Source organism: Arvicanthis niloticus, chromosome 10, assembly GCF_011762505.2.
Source record: "Arvicanthis niloticus isolate mArvNil1 chromosome 10, mArvNil1.pat.X, whole genome shotgun sequence".
NCBI lineage: Eukaryota > Metazoa > Chordata > Mammalia > Rodentia > Muridae > Arvicanthis > Arvicanthis niloticus.
The window spans coordinates 74,618,934-74,634,959 of record NC_047667.1 but is presented as its reverse complement, the minus strand read 5'-3'; the positions used below and the strand labels follow the sequence as shown (position 1 = coordinate 74,634,959).

The following is a 16,026-nucleotide window of genomic DNA, read 5'->3' as shown; positions in this document are numbered from 1 at the left end:
AGGGCAGGGCAGAAATGCTAGCACAGTGGGTGTCAGAGAAAATTGTGATCCTGGGCTATCCAAAGTTAGATGCACTGTGGGCAAAGTCAGGGAGAAAGAGATTGAAAGGTGCTTAGCCTTGTTCCCAGGGAAGAAACTGACCAAATAAAACACTTAGAGACATAAGGTTAGCTCTCTTCTGTCCCTGGGGGCTGAGCAAAGCTTGGCCTCATACTGACACGGCTTAAGCTTTCATTCTATGTCACTCTAGGTTCTTGAATAGTCAGAAAGGAATCTTTGTGCTTTGTACAGTGGTTACTCATATAAAAGTGAAACTCATTAAATAAAACTTAAAATTAATGGTACTGAAAGAAAGAACCAATCACCCACTTGGTAAAATCTGACATGTAAAGAAAGGAATTCCAACAACAACAACAAAAAAAAAAATGCAACCGCTGTGATTGGCTCCTGTTAGGACTGAGGGTTGAATGCAGCATAAACTAAAAAATAAAAAGTATGTGCTCACCCTGAGCTAATATAGAATAATAAAATCACGGTCTATCTCTGTGTTCCTAAAATAATAACAGTTTACATAACCCCTTTAACTCCCAACTGCTCCCCCATAATCCCTGAAATAATGAGGGTCCTCCCCCACCTAGAGCAGAGTGCTGTAATTTGACACTCCTGGCAACTGTAACCCTGCCTTCTCTCTTGGTTTGGTTTCTCAGAGTGTTCCCGCAGAAGTCTGCTCACACCACTTCTTTGCACCTTAACTCTTTTCAGCCTCTTCTTTCTAAATGCTTGCACCTGTTAGCTCATCAGGCTTGGAAGAAGACGGCATATACACGTTCAAGGTATTCTCCATGAATCCACGCAGTACTGTGCCCCTAAGAGCAGGCAGCTCTCCACCCCCACCTCCGGAACAGCTACGTTTCTTTCTCCAGGGCCCCATCGTCAGCTCGAGCTCGAGCGAATGCTCCTTGTGAAGGGAACAAGGGAGTACTTGTGCAGTAAGTACCTTGTGCCAGTACTTACCACAGGCTGTTGGGGGGGCCACTCCTCCACAGGGCTGGACTAGGCAAGAGAAGTGTTCATCTCCCCGTTTAAAACGTGTGGGAGTGAGGGGGTATTAGGGAGATGGCTGGGGCTGTAAAGTGCTTGTCGTGTAAGCATGAGACCCTGGACTGCTAAGGTTCCGTCCTTAGAAGCCATGTTTTCGTTAAAAAAAAAAAAAAAAAAAAAAGACAAAACCCCAACCAATAATAACAATGACAAAGAGAAATGATGGTGCAAACCCAATGCTGAGAGGATGGATGCAGGCAAGTGCCTGGGCTCACTGGCAGGCCAGCCTAGTAAGCTACAGGTCGGAAAGAGACCCTGTACCAAAATGCAGGTGCTTAAGGATGACTGTTAAAGTAAATCTCCAGTCCGCACACACATGCACACAAACATGCACACACACACACACACACACACACACATACATAGAGACATATGGACCCACAGACACACGATGTACATAATGCACATATAAGGAAGGGAAGGAGAGACAGGAAGAAGGGAGACAGAGGAAGGGGGCTGAGGCTTGGGTCACTCGGCTTAGGCATTTGGTGTTCCTTTGCTGCATGACATCTGTAAATCTGGCTGTGCATCCTTCATCTCATTATATGGCCACAAGCTCATGTCCTGGTTAAACTCGGAAAGCACAGCCCCTGGCCCCCCTGGAATGAGAAAAGCAGAAAAGGAAAAATCCATACTGCTATTCTCGTCAGCTTAATAATAGAGAGCCTCAGATTCTGTATAAAATGAAAGAGATTCGATTGTGTGAGGGCACCTGGTCACAATGTCCCTGAGAACACTGCTATTTGGAGCCAAACATCCTTCTGAGAAGGGTCCTGGGGGTTTAATAACATCAGTCGACTGCAGCAAGACCCTGGGAGAGCACAATCCAGAAGCATGCCTCTGTGGGTTGTCTATTACAGGGAGCCCGGGTTACCTTGTGTGCAATTTTAGATCATCAAAGGTGACATTGGATGCTGTCTTCTAAATTTCAATCACAGCCTTAAACACTTTGTGATGTAGTTAGTAGCAGTTCTGTGACTCTTGGGGAACAAAAGGCCACCTTTGCAAGGCTGGGGGGGGGGGGGGAGGCACAGCCACAATAGGTGACCTGAGAGGCTCATACTGCAAAATCTAAGCAATGAAAATAGGCTGGCTTAGCCTCTGACTGGGATCCCTAGCTGCTGGTGTCTGAGACTTGTTACATAGATGGTCTCCTTTAGTCTAGAATCTGCATATCCCCTTAACTTGGTCCTCAAAGAAAAGTATCAAAGGGGAAATGTTTTTCAAATGGCTACCTCCTTGTGGACCTCAACTGAATAATGCCCAGTGAGAAAGACAGAAAAAGCAGTATCTACTCTTAAGGCTCAGTTTATCTGAAGCTCAAGACCAGGTTAAATTAACCTGTGATGACAGACCTCAGGAAAACGTTGACTCTGAGTATTGCTGAGGACCTGGAACAGGGATGGAATGCAAGGACAAATTAATTAATGTTGGTCAGGGCAATGACTCAGAGGCAAAGGCTATTTGATCCCTGAGTCGTATGCCTTAAAAGGAGACAGCAGATTCATGAGAGTTGTTCTCTGATATTCTCTCTCTCTCTCTCTCTCTCTCTCTCTCTCTCTCTCTCTCTCTCTCTCTCTCTCTCTGCTGTCTTTGCCAGATAGCAGTTGTAGCTCTGGTCTAGCATTTCCTTGTTGTACCCTCCACATCCCAGGTCTGGGGACACAAACCGGTACAGCTCCCATGCCCTGTCACTTGCAGACTTATGCACTGACTGTATGCACCCATGCCCTGTCACCTGCAGACTTATGCACTGACTGTATGCACCCATGCCCTGTCACCTGCAGACTTATGCACTGACTGTATGCACCCATGCCCTGTCACCTGCAGACTTATGCACTGACTGTATGCACAGGGACTTCCTCCGACCACTTTGCTGTTTACTTTACTATACCTTTCTCACTCAAACAGGCACAGTTATGGAAATGGAACAGAAGTGCAGAGCTCTTAAACAACAACAACACCAGTGAGGCAGAGGGCAAGTTGGTCCAGCGAGCTTGGAGCCTGAGGCTCACCCTGGCTGTGGACTAAACACTTAAGCTTCTCTGTCCTCATCACACTGCCTTGGGGTCTTGCTAATAGGCGTCCTGCCTTCTCGTTAAGATTTTAGTGACTCAGTTTTGGCCAGTATGCACGTAACATTATTAGACATCGGCCTCAAAATGCTTAGTAGAAAAGATGAGAATATAAAGCTGCCCTTGCTAAGCTCAGTGGGAAACATTTTAAAATGAGTGCAGAGGGATTTTCCCCACGTTTCCTTTTGTTGGCAAGAGCTCCATAAGATACAGCTGCTAACCGAGAGACACAGTCGCCTGTGATTTGTCTTTGTCTCGCACAGTAGATTCAGTGGAAGGAATCTCTGTGTCTGCTTCCCAGGAGAGCAGCTGATGCTCTTCAGACCTAGCTGTGAATTCAGAGGATAGGTGCCTGATATTTGTTGAAAATAAAATAGTAATTACGTTTTTTCCACCCCTCTCAAATTATTGTCTCTCTCCATGCCCCGCCAGGCATTTCCTCCCATAAATCTTCAGACTTAAATTAAAGTTCACACAGAAAGAAAGGCCTACTGATTTTAAGCCATAATGTAAGTCCTTTCTGTGTCCACATCAATTCTCTTTGCAGGCTATGCAAGGCCAAGCACAGTATTCTTTGTTCACATCAGAGTTTTATACCTACAGAAATGGTTTGTGTTATTTTAGCTAGCCATTTCTTATGACATTTTGAATGACAGAGGAGAATTATATTCCCATTTCATAGATGAAAAGGTCATGCCAGAGAAGGCACTGAAGAATTCCTGACACCGGGGTGTAGCTGTATTAGTAGTATTTGCTGGATTCATCCCCAGCACCGCATAGCCAGTGTGCGGTTCATGCCTGTGATCTAGCACCCAGGAGGCAGAGGGAAATAATCATGCAGTAAGTTCTCCTTCAGGGTCACAACAATATCCATTTGCCATTTACCCTCTACCCAAGAAAATGGACAGCTCTGTGGCACCTCCAGCTTCCTCTGCGTGCAGTTAAACATGAAAGGGGTAGTGTTGGGACAAGATACAAGTATCCATTCCAACTGGATGTGTCTGTTGAGTTCCCATAGAGCCTTCTCTTAGGATGAACATCTAATGAATGTTCTTGGCTTGTCAATAACCGCATTATCAACATCCGAGAACAGCCCTCAGACAAGTGAGAAGCTAATTACTCAACAGTTTCCAGATGCAGAGATGACTCGGGAAGCCAATCTCCATGTCTGTTAGTTAGAAGAGGGTTTACACACTGTTGTATGAACAGAAATCAAAAGTCTACCAGAAAAAACATAAGCTGCAGAACGGCTTCTGAATCCTCTTGGTGTTTTGTCTGTTTGTTTTTGTGCTTTTAAACATCTTGTCAGTTGGTTCTGAGGCATTATCTAGCAACTCTGATCACTAATGAGGCATTCTGAGATAAAACAGAATTAAACCTTTGAGCTGCTTTCCACAAAGCAGCCCCAACCCTCAAACCTATTAAGATCAGAGTGTGGGCTGCTCCCAACCTGCAGTTAAGGGCATTCACTGTAAAAGAATGCGATTTGCACGTCTCCTAGCACCAAGAACTTTCCACGGCTTATGGAGAAACCCTTGCAAGTCCTCACTACTTCCCTGGAAGCCTTGCCCTAGACAAGGATAGAAATCAGATAGTTGATATCAAGAAAGAAATCCCATGTATAAATATCTTATCAAAAGCAGAGGGTGAAGGTATGTGCTTGTAATCTGTGGACTTGAGAAACAGAGGCAAGGACCAGGAGTTCAAGGTCACCTTTGGCTACATGGTGATTCAAGATCAGTCTGAAACACTTGCTAAGGCAGGTACATGCTAAGCAGTGAAATGCATCAAATCCAGCATGTCCTCATGAAACATACAAAGAGCTAGTGTAATGTGTAAGGTGGTTACTCACCATGCAAGTACAGAATTTGATAAATAATGCATGTTTGCAAGAAATACAAAAAAAAAAAAAAAAAAAAAAAGAGCTCTATGCTTCTATGAAGGCTTGTTAGAGGAAATCTGAGCCAGACAGACTTGCAGAGAAGGATGCCCGAGGAGACAACTATTGAAGACTAAAGGCAACAAGGTAAAGGCAGTAGCCAAGGTCCTGGGACAGGCAGGTGGCAACAGGCAGCAACTAAAGGAAGCCAGCACGGCTGAAGCACAAGCCCTGCCTGTGTTCTTCACATGCATGTGCACTACAGATCCCTCCAGCTACATGTGAAGACCTCATGAAGGTCTTGGAGAACAGACAGGGCCCAAGGCTGGGAAACCCCTGTGGAGGTGGACGAAGCTGTGAACACGCCATAGGAGAAGTGCAGACTTTGGACTAGGTGTGACTCAGTTGGCAGAATGCTTGCTGAGCACGCAAACCCCTGCGGTCGATCCCTCACAGAACAGAAGAACAGACATGGTGATACATGTCTGTAATCCCAGAACTTGGGAGCTAGAAGCAGGAGGATTGGGTGTTCAAGGTCATCCCAGATACATGAGTGAATCTGAGACTATCCCGGATGACATGAGACCCTGTTGCAGGAGAGAAAAGAGGGGGGAAAGGTGTAGGGGGAGAGGGGGGGATGGAAGCAGAGAGGTGGAGGGAGACTGGGTTGAGGCCTCCTCAGTGGAGAGGAAAGGCTGGAGACTGCTAGAGATGGACTGAGCTTGGAGACAGTTTGGGCCCTGCATCCCAGGAGCAGGGCTGGACAGATGAGCTTGAGTAGGAATGAGGTCCTCTCCTGCTCTTTCGCAGGAGTGACTCTGCACGTTACGTCTGTTGTTGACATCTCCACCCATCCTCTCCCCGCCTCCTGCACTTGGATGACACGTGCCCTCTTACCCCACAAGTTATGGGGTGAAATGAAAACAAGTCTAACTCCCATTTTCAGAGGAGGACCAGAGGTAGGTGTTTGGGTTGTTTTGAAAACGTGAGAAGTGTATATCCCCAAAATGTGTCCCACTCAACACCCATCCTGTGTGACACCACTCAGATGCTTCACAGAAGAAACTCGTGGATGCTGCATCTTGCTGTCTTCTTTTAGATATTCACAGCGTTCATTAACCTATTATAGAAGCTCGACACCAACAAAACTTCTAAATCTGGTTTAGAAATAAATTTTCTTGATATTGATATAGTTACAATATATAATATTGATATAGTTACAATATATAAGTATATATATTTATTATTAAATAAAATAAATTAAAGTTATTGTGGAGGGTACCTCAGTACATGGGTGCAGGCTACAGGACAAATTGTGGAAATTGGCTCTCTTTTTCCACCATCGAGTCCCAGGGATCCAGAATCAGAGTCAGGCTTAACCAGGGTGTCCTTACCCACTGAACTACCTCCTTTCCTCCCTTTTTTGGGAAGCCAGATTTTAGACACACACACACACAGGCACACACACACACACACAGATGCTGTTCCAAGTTTGACAACTCAGGGACAGCACCTCAGTCTTGACTATAGTTGCTGTAGTCTACTGCATGACTAAACTGTGGGGTCAGTTTTTCAGAATGCTGGAGAGAGAAATTCCAAGTTTCCGAGTAAGATCTCCTTCAGGACCCTCCCCTGGAGCTAGATCACCCTCTCAAACTGTGCAAGATCCCCACTTACCCTGTGGCTTTTTGGTTCCTTCAGAACAAAGGTGCGTTGCCTAGATTCCACCAATGCCCGTCATAGTAGAAGATATGGTATCTTCACAAACACATGATGACGGATAGCTTACCACGTCTACCACCTACAAAACACATCCTTTTTAAAATTTTTATTTATTTATTTACTTTTATGTTTTTAATCAAACCGTGATTTTTACTTTTTCACACAGGGGTTATAAACACAAAAAGGCAGGATGTGGGGAAGGGGATGACACAGGAGTGTAGGTGTTCAGGGGGAGTACAGATATCTCACAGAACAGAGTATCGGCTGGGTGAAGCTTCAGGGAACATGTCACTATGACTCTGTCTATGATTCACTTGTTTCTTATCTAAGCTGGTACTTCCCACCAAGGCTGCCTATCCACAAGGTCTATGGTTATTAGTTCTTATCCAGGCTGGTAAATTTCCACCAAAGCTGCCTGTTTACAATATCTTATAGCTATCTGTTTCAGTGTACAAAACACATCTTAACCTAGATGTTAACCCCTACATTTGGTGGTGTTGTTGTTGTTGTTGTTGTTGTTGTTGTTGTTGTTGTTGTTTTAGAAACCCATCACTTTTAAGGCATATGAGAGGAAGAGCTCTGTGGGCAAAGAACATGTGAAGAACAATAGAACTCTGCCCTGGCAATGTCCTCTGCATAATTGGTTCTTTTCCAAATACTCCACTTCCTCTACCCCGAAGCCATAGGCTTCATGAAGTCTTCAAGCTTCCCACCATTTAGACTCCTACCAGTCCGAGAACATCCATTGCGCAGGCAGGTGAGAGGAAACTGCTGGTGGTCTTCGGTCCCACCATCTACGAGGGAGACAACAGGGACCAGGGCCTGAAATGGACATTTGAAAATTCTCAGCTTTTTCAGATGCACTCACTTCTATAAGGTTTTTTAACACCCTGTGAAAAGTTAAAACGGAATTCATGTTGCCTTAGTTATACAACAGCGCCCCACAGTCTGCACGTCTCTGTGGCTAGCGTCCGGTATCCTCCCCTTTGGCTATTTTGTCAGCATCCATCCACTGTTATTGACTCGTTCCCTCTCCTGGTTCTGCAATGCTTCTTCGTTTTCCACTGTTTAGCTTTTGATTTCTCATTCCTCAGCTCTGTCACAAATGCAGCCTGGCTTATTTGGCTCGTGTAGGTTTCTCAGGGTTTCCTTTGGTTGCATCCAGCTTAGTGGAAAGCGATAAAGTACTCAGTGCCAGCACATGGTCCTCCCTCATCTCTTCAGTTGGCAGAGCAGGGTGGGTGTCATGGCTTGGGGCCATGCTCTTTGGTGCGCCAGCTGTGCCCTCTTAGCCAGGGCAATGGCCTTTCCTCCAGAAAATGTCCGCTCCGCAAACGTTTAGTGAAAATATCCCCTTCCCTCCTTCTCCTTTGGTCCCATTGCTTAACCAGTTGGTGTTGCTATCTGCTTCTCGTGTCAATGCACTTTTGTGACATTTCCATCTACTGCAGCCGAGTCTTTCACTTCACATCGGATGCTCTGGCTGTAGGGTCAAGTGCTCCTAAAAATCCGCTAGAAGCCACCATCCCTGCTCCACTTCCCTCTGTTTCTCTGTCTTGTTCTGAGTCTCCGTTTCTATATATCTGCTTCTCTCTCTCTCTCTCTCTGTCTCTCTCTCTCTCTCTCTCTCTCTCACACACACACACACACACACACACACACACACGTCAGTTGTCTGTTGTGACTTAAGAAGAATCAGACAAAAGCCTGACTGTATTCCTGGAAGCAGCAGCTCTGGTCACAAGCAGTTTGCAGGCACCCACCTTTTTTTTTTTTTTTTTTTTTTTTTTTTTTTTTTTTTTTCAAGCTTCTGTGCCAAAAATCTAAAACTGATGCAGCTCTACACTATGTCAAGACATGTTCCCCCTAGTTCCTTATGAGAGGGGTTACCTCTGGCCTGTGCCCAAATAGGTGAGGAAATGGCACCCAAATGTGGTGAAAATATCCATATATTTATGTCTGTATAGCTTAGACACTGAAGGAAAAACAAGTTTAATGAATTCCAGGCATGCACGCCAGCAACTATACCTCTCTGGCCCTACAACAATATTTCCCGAATCTTTTCAGGGGCTGGCTCCAAAGAGTGTGCAGAGGCTTCACTATGAAGCAAGGGACTTGAGATCAGGGAGAGCTGTAGCTTCCCCAAGCTCACCAGTGTGTCAGCATTTGGTACAACATGAATATGTGCAATGACAAATCATGGCTGAGGAGAAATGACTCAGAGATCTGATAGTGCTCTGGGAAATCGAATCTCAGATGGGCGCAGCTCCCTGGGACAGTGCATGTGTAGCATGCACAAGACCTGGACTGGATCACCAACATCAAGAAGGGAAGAAAAAAGGAGTGGGGAGGGGAGGGGGAGAAGAAATACAAGAAAAAAAGGGATGGAGAAGAGGAGAGTGGGAGAGGAAAGAGGAAGGGAGGGAGGGAGGCCTCTGTCTTAATTCTGACACTTTGTTACTGTCCCACTTCTTTAAGAAATATAGTTACCAGGCTTTCAAGTCTCTACTTGCTGGGTTTTATTTTGTATGTTGATGGGGTGTGTGTGTGTGTGTGTGTGTGTGTGTGTGTGTAAATCAGAGGTCAACTTCAGATGTCATTCCTTAGGTGCTATCTTTATCTACTTTGTTTTGTTTTGTTTGAGACAGGCTCTCTCACTAGACCAGAGGGGCTCACCACAGGCTGGTCAGTGAGCTGCCATGGTTCTCTTTCTCTCCTCCTCAGCACTGGAGTTAGAAGCATGTGCCATCATGTCTGGCTTTACATGTGGGTTCTGAGGGTTGGACTCAGGTCCTCATGCTTGCAAAGCAAGTACTTTGCTGACTGAGCCACCTCTGGCTCAGGTCTAATGAAGTGTATTCTGCCTCTATTCACTTGACCTCACTTGAAGTCATGTAACAAATGGACAGCTGTGGAAATGAAGAAAAGGGAACCTGGTGAACACCATCCCTTGGTGGAAAGACAAGTGGTCTAGAAATTGAAGGGGAGAAACTCAAGAACGATAGATTTGGGCATGAGAGATTTGATTGACCTATCCAACCACAGGCATGACTGTCTCTATTGTCAATAAGTGGGAGAGGCAGAGAAGGTGTCGTCTTACGGAATAAACCCATATTAGAGCCTCACCACCTACGCAGTCCTGGTCTTGCTTTACAGGTTACTTTAAGAAACCTGCCTTAACGTATCGTAGATCGGCCTTGCAAATAGCATTAGGTCCTTCTTACAAAAGAAGGGGAACGGAACAGACCCAGACCATTGCTCACCTTTCTAACTCGCCATGTTCTGATTATGAGGAGTTAATGCTGGAGTCCAAAGGCCTGGAAACAAAGAAGTCAGCTAGAGAGACAACACTGCACAGAGGCCCTAGGAGTCAGGGAAGTCTACAGTTCAGAAATAGATGCCTTGTCTGCCTTCCAAGACCTCACTTACTCAAAGATAATGAAATCAGATAGAGAAAACCTAGGTGTCATAACTCAATTCAATATAGCCCCAATGGCCTGGGCCCTGTGCTCCGATCCCGTGAATGCTCCAACCATACATAGACTAAACTTGGCCTCTGTCACCCAGTTGGTAGTTGATAAACCTTCTGTCATAACCAACAATTCTGGTTTCTTGAAGCAATATGGGATGATCTGAGTGTTACTCTGAGACATTATCTGCCATGTCTTTTGACACAGAGTTCCTGGCTGCTGTGGCAACTCACCAACTAAACTAGACCAGCAGGCTGAGGAGCCCCAAGGGGTCTGCCTCTGTCTTCCCAGCTCAGGAACTACAAATGCCCATCCCGACATGTAGCTTTTCTCACGTTGGTGCAAGGACTCCAACTTAGGTCCATGTACTTGTAAGGCCATCCTCTCAGTGCTGGGAGCAGTACACTTGAGTGTGAAGTATCTCTCATGGGCTCCTGTATTTAAGCACCTGGTCCCCAGCCTGTGGCACTGTTTTAGGAGGCTGTCGAAGCAGGTGGCTGGGGGCAGACTGAGAGACTCTGGACTCCGCTGTGGCCTTAGGAATCCCTCTCTGCTTCTCACCTGCTGCCACAATGTGACCAATCACAAGATCCTACAGGAAGGCAGGAGCCCACACTGCCATGTCTTCCTGCCATGACACTATGAGTTAAAATAAATTTGTCTTTCCCTAAGTGTTGCTTCTCAGCGACTTGGAAATAACCCAGCTGCCCCTTGAAGACACCAGAGCTCCCATGGCAAGTCCATGAACTGAGGAGTCCGGACTTTCTGCCAGCAACTAAAATCAACTGCCACCGTGAGATTGCATCTCTTGGAGGGGGACGCTTCAGTCCAGTTAAGTCTAGCAGAGACAGAGCACAGGCTGAGCCCCTCACTGCAGCCTCTGAGGAGACCTGGAGCCAGAACCACCTGTCCCCTGACCACAAAAGCTGCAGCGTAATCAATGCTGGCTTGTGTCTTCTGCTGCTAACTTTGGAAACAATCTATCCTACAGCAATAGGTAATTAATCCATTGGGGAAATTACTAACTACACAGAGATGGCTTTATTCATGCTGAATTGCTCTGGAAACTTGGAGGTAGCCTAGCCATCGCCCTCCAGGGAGACTGCAGCCAAAGATTTGTCACTTTGAGGGACAGCAGCCACACTGATGATCTACATGTCACTGCCCCAGAGTCAGGACTGAAGGGACTAGCTAGCTGCAGCTTGGCAAGCATGGCCTTGCCCCTCTCCCGATTCCCTCTGCCTTAATAAAAAGCATTACATTATATTCCTAAAGCCAGCCAACAAGTCCTATTTTCTTATTTGGCCCTTCTTCCTCCTGAGGCTGACTACCAAGGTCCAACTATCAAAGTATCGAAGCCCAGCAATCAAAAGCCCGCTTTGCTTCACCTAATTAACACACCCAATTAAAATTAAACACTCGTCCTAGTACAGGGTTTCCCCCTTTTACCTGTATAAGCTGCCATTTTCCTGTGAGCCACATCTGTCTCCTCTCTATCCAGAGACAGTCTTTTGTCCTCTGGGACAAATACCACTTTCCCCTCTCCCTTACTCCCTCTTTATTCCCTTCCCCTCCTCCCTCCTCCTCTACCCACCTGTGGTTGTCTCTTATTCCCTGCCCTCTGTCCTTTGGGGGAAATAATTTTTATTCATGGTGAGAACTTGGGGGTCCTGAGCTGATACAGGTCCTTACAAAGAAAAAAAAAAAAAACAATACGAGCAAACAATCTGGCTGAACAAGGAGGAAAGGGTATCAGGTTAATTCTTCCTTCTAACTGCAAATGTTAGGGATAAATTTCCTCAGTCAGTTGGCCAAATAACGTCTCAGAAACCCGGGAGCGAACTAAGCTACTCTTGGGGCTTAGCCACATGCAAGCCCTTGGCAAATAGGGGTGATTAATCTTACCAAAAAGTCTATCCATGTCAAGCATCAAAAACCGTTAGCATTCAGAGTGACCCCTGCAGTCTCTGAAAATGATGCCATAAAAGACTGACGAGCAACCTAGCTCCTGCACACGTGCTCTTCTAGAGCTCTGAAGTCGTGTTTACAAATGCTCTCCCCAGCCCTCAGAAGCCTGTTGATGTGACCCGAGAAGGTTTGATGAGTTAATTAACTCGCTGAAATCAATCTAATTTCCAAAGAGTCAGAGGCACTGACGCAGCAGCAGCAGCTGTGCAGATAACAGCATTGGAGGTCTAGCCGTATTCACTGTGGTGCTGTCTGGACTTCAAAGTCACCCGAAATTTTGGCTTCAGCCCCAAAAGTAATTTTCCTGAACACAGACCAAGGAGCTTTCCCCAAAAGACTGTACTTCGAGCAGAAAGAAAAATAAAGTCTTCATCCCAAAAGATTCTCACAAGTAGGTGACAAGTATTCACCAAGAACCCAGGGAGGTGGTGTGCTCCGGAGAGAGGAGAGAGCCGATTACGATTGCACAGTGACCTCGCCAAACTTTTCCTTCAGATTATAGCAGTTTGGATTTTATAAATAAATAAATACATAAATAAATAAATAAATAAGTAAATCAGGGTGCTGAAGATGTCACCTGGGCTATAAAGTACATGTCAATCTTGTAGAGCATAACGGACTGCAATGCTACGTACCTATTATTCTAGCACATGAAGATCAGAAATTCAAGGTCAGCCTCAACTTTACAGGGGTTTGGAAAACAGTCTGGGCTAGAGACTCTGTCTCAAAAAAAAAAAAAAAAAGCAAACTATAAAAACTGAGTCTAAATAAGTTTTCTCCAACATTCCTTTTTAGGGGCGTGGCTGGGAGCAGTAAGCAGTGCACAGTGAAAGCTCCGGTCCCTGAAACACACCTACAGCTGCCAGGGACCCAACGCCATCTTTGGCTGGTTAACTGCAAGCTAATTGGATCATCTGACCCTGATAACACCGTTTTTTTTTTTTGAGAGTGAGTGCTCCCAAAGCCTGGAGGTGCAGGGCATTAACAAGCTGCTTGAAACTGGGGGCATGCTTCCTTGAACCCAGCCAACAGTGCTTCTGTGGCAAGCAGAGGCTGGGCCAACAGAGTGAGGTGTCCTATACACTATATTGTCTGGAAGCATAGAGGCGCGGTTTCTGATTAAAGCTCAGCCCTCAGATACTGGATGTCCCACCTTTGTGACTTCAGTAAGCCAGGACAGAACGCGAACCTATTATAGAAGAATCCCATGCCTGTGGGAAGGAAGATATGGAAACGGCTCCTAGGGTCCCAAGAGTTGCTGGCTTTGAAGTTAGGCGGAAACACAACAAAGTGAGCCTCGGACGCACCTAAAGTCCTTCTCAGAATAGAAATGCAGAAATTTACCTGCGGGCAAAGCTAAAGCTAGAATTTTAATCACATTTATAGACTGACAATTGTTCCCTGCAGCTCAGTTTCTAGTTGATTTATTCACACTATTGAAATACTTCTTGATGGTACTGAAATTTAAAATCTGACTGAGCAGTAACGGTGACTCACCCAGGTGTGTCTTCTAGAAAAGAAAGGAACAACGCACAGCACCATATATATGCGCAGCCGCTGTCCTCCAGTCAGCCAGCAACTCCGGGAAGATGTGAGGGCCGATTGTGAGCTGAGAGCTGGGAAATGTAGTTAGGAAACACTTATGCATAATTCACCATCATGGAGGCATGATGTCAACTTTGTAAGTGGTGTAGATAGATGGAAAACAGGAGGGATAATGGAAGGGAAGGTCACTCTAGGTGTGTGGGGGATAGAGAGCAGGGTCCCAGGAGGACCAAAGGACACAGAAAAGGAGAGTTAAGGCCAACACAGACAAATATGATGTCGTTTCATGTAGCCAAGGGCAACACGGAGTCAGACTCAGTAGCTTGGGGGCTCATGGTGATCTGTATGCCACCTTCAAAGACCCCTGTGCTCCTTCCCCTGGTTGAGTGGATGACATCATTTGACAAGTCATCTTCAATCATGTCAGGAGGCTTAGGGAGAGGGAGAGACAGCAGCAGGACAGAAGTCGACTCAAAGGCAGCGGTCCTTGGGATGCCCGCACGGTCCCACTGCACCTCATCAGATGACTTTATTATTCTCACTGCTATTTGGCTGTTTTATTAAGGACCAGATCTGGAAGGTCACTCAGGACCACTCATGCCAGCTGAGTATCTAAACTAAAAGTAAACATTCTTTCGGATGTGATTAAAGAGAAAAACAGATCTGAAAGTTTTAAGATCAAGAAAGCAGGGTGGAAAGTTTTGTTGAATCATTCCCCCCTTTAAAAATCTTTTTAGGGCCAGTGAGTTGGCTTAGAGGTCAAGGGTACTTGTCACCAGGTCTGACTACTTGCTGTCAGTCCCTGAGGATTACATGGTAGAAGGAGAGAACTGACTCCCAGAAACTGGTCTCTGACCTCCACACATGACGGCAGCATATATGTACGTACATTTACATATATGTTTATATATAATATATATAATATAATATATATATATATACATTTATATAAAACTTTACTTTTTGTTAGAGTAAAATTCATATACTGTAATAGCCACCATCTCATAATAGATAGTCCAGGGCCATTTCATCTACTCACAATTTTGTAGAGCCACTCTTTTTATTTCCAGAAGACAACCAAGATTGTGAAATAAAGCCCAGACATGTTCTGTAGCTGTTCTTCTTCCCACGCCTCCTGTCCTTGGCAACTGTACCCAGCATTCTGTCCCAGTATATTTTTCTATCTCAGATAATGGCTGTGGATGAACCATAAAATAGATGACCTTTTGTGCCTACCTCCTCTGACTTAGCTAATGTTTTTCCAGTTGTCTATGTTATGACATATATCAGTTCTTCATTCCTTTCTATGGCAGAGTAATATTCCGTCGTGCATGTATTCTGTGATTCATGTTTTCATCCCTCTGTTGACAGACACTTTGTGCTCAGACTTCTGGCTCATCGTACTATCTTTTCCTTTTATATTCCTTTCCTCCAATACACAAACATACTCCAAACGTAGCAGTCCTTATCATATGTCTTTATCATGTGTGAAAGAAAGATATAATGGTAGTTTATTTGAATGGGGTTCTATGAGAGCTAACAAAACAACTAAGAGCAAGGAAGGGAGTTGGGTCAAGAACAAAGACTGGCATACAGAAAAACTGAGCAGCCACACTGGAGAGGACAAGAAGCACAGCATTGGACAGGCTGACACCGGGATGAAGAGGTCACTGTCATCCTGGCCCAGGAGCTCAGCACAAGTTTCACAGAGATACTGAGGCTGTTGCTTGAAAGATCACCGACTATCCCTCCTTATATGACACTTTAACTGACACTGGGGGAAACGTCCTCTGGGCTTCTCCAGTGCAGATATTTCAGTAAAGATTATCATAAGGTTGTCCTAAGAGTCTTTTATAGAATTGTTTACATCTGTTTCAATTTTAAGTGGCATATAATAATCACATATATCTGTTTTGTATACTGTGCTATCTGACACATGTATACACTGGAAAACTCGGCACACCTATCTTATCAGATATTTATCATTCTGTGATGAGAACATGTAAGATATATATTTTTATTTTATGTAATATATATATATATATATATATATATATATATATATATATATATATATATATCTTTCCCAGCAAAAGTTAGTAACATCTACCTCTGTCACCATAGGATCTTAAAATTCATCTTAAAAGAAACAAGGGAGCCAGGAGTAGCGGTGTACACCTTTAAACTCAGCACCTGGAAGGCAGAAGCAAGTGGATTTCCGTGCATTCAAGGTCAGCTTGGTCTACATAGTGAGTTCCAGAACAGC

General features: G+C 45.0%; 1 long non-coding RNA gene across 1 annotated transcript; it reads left to right on the top strand.

The window, feature by feature from the left end:
- The first annotated feature begins 732 nt into the window (after positions 1-732).
- LOC143443763 (uncharacterized) lies at positions 733-15,751 on the top strand. The gene is made up of 3 exons (XR_013113058.1): positions 733-989; positions 5,866-6,014; positions 13,011-15,751. It is a non-coding gene; the product is annotated as an uncharacterized LOC143443763 (long non-coding RNA).
- The last annotated feature ends 275 nt before the right edge of the window (positions 15,752-16,026 follow it).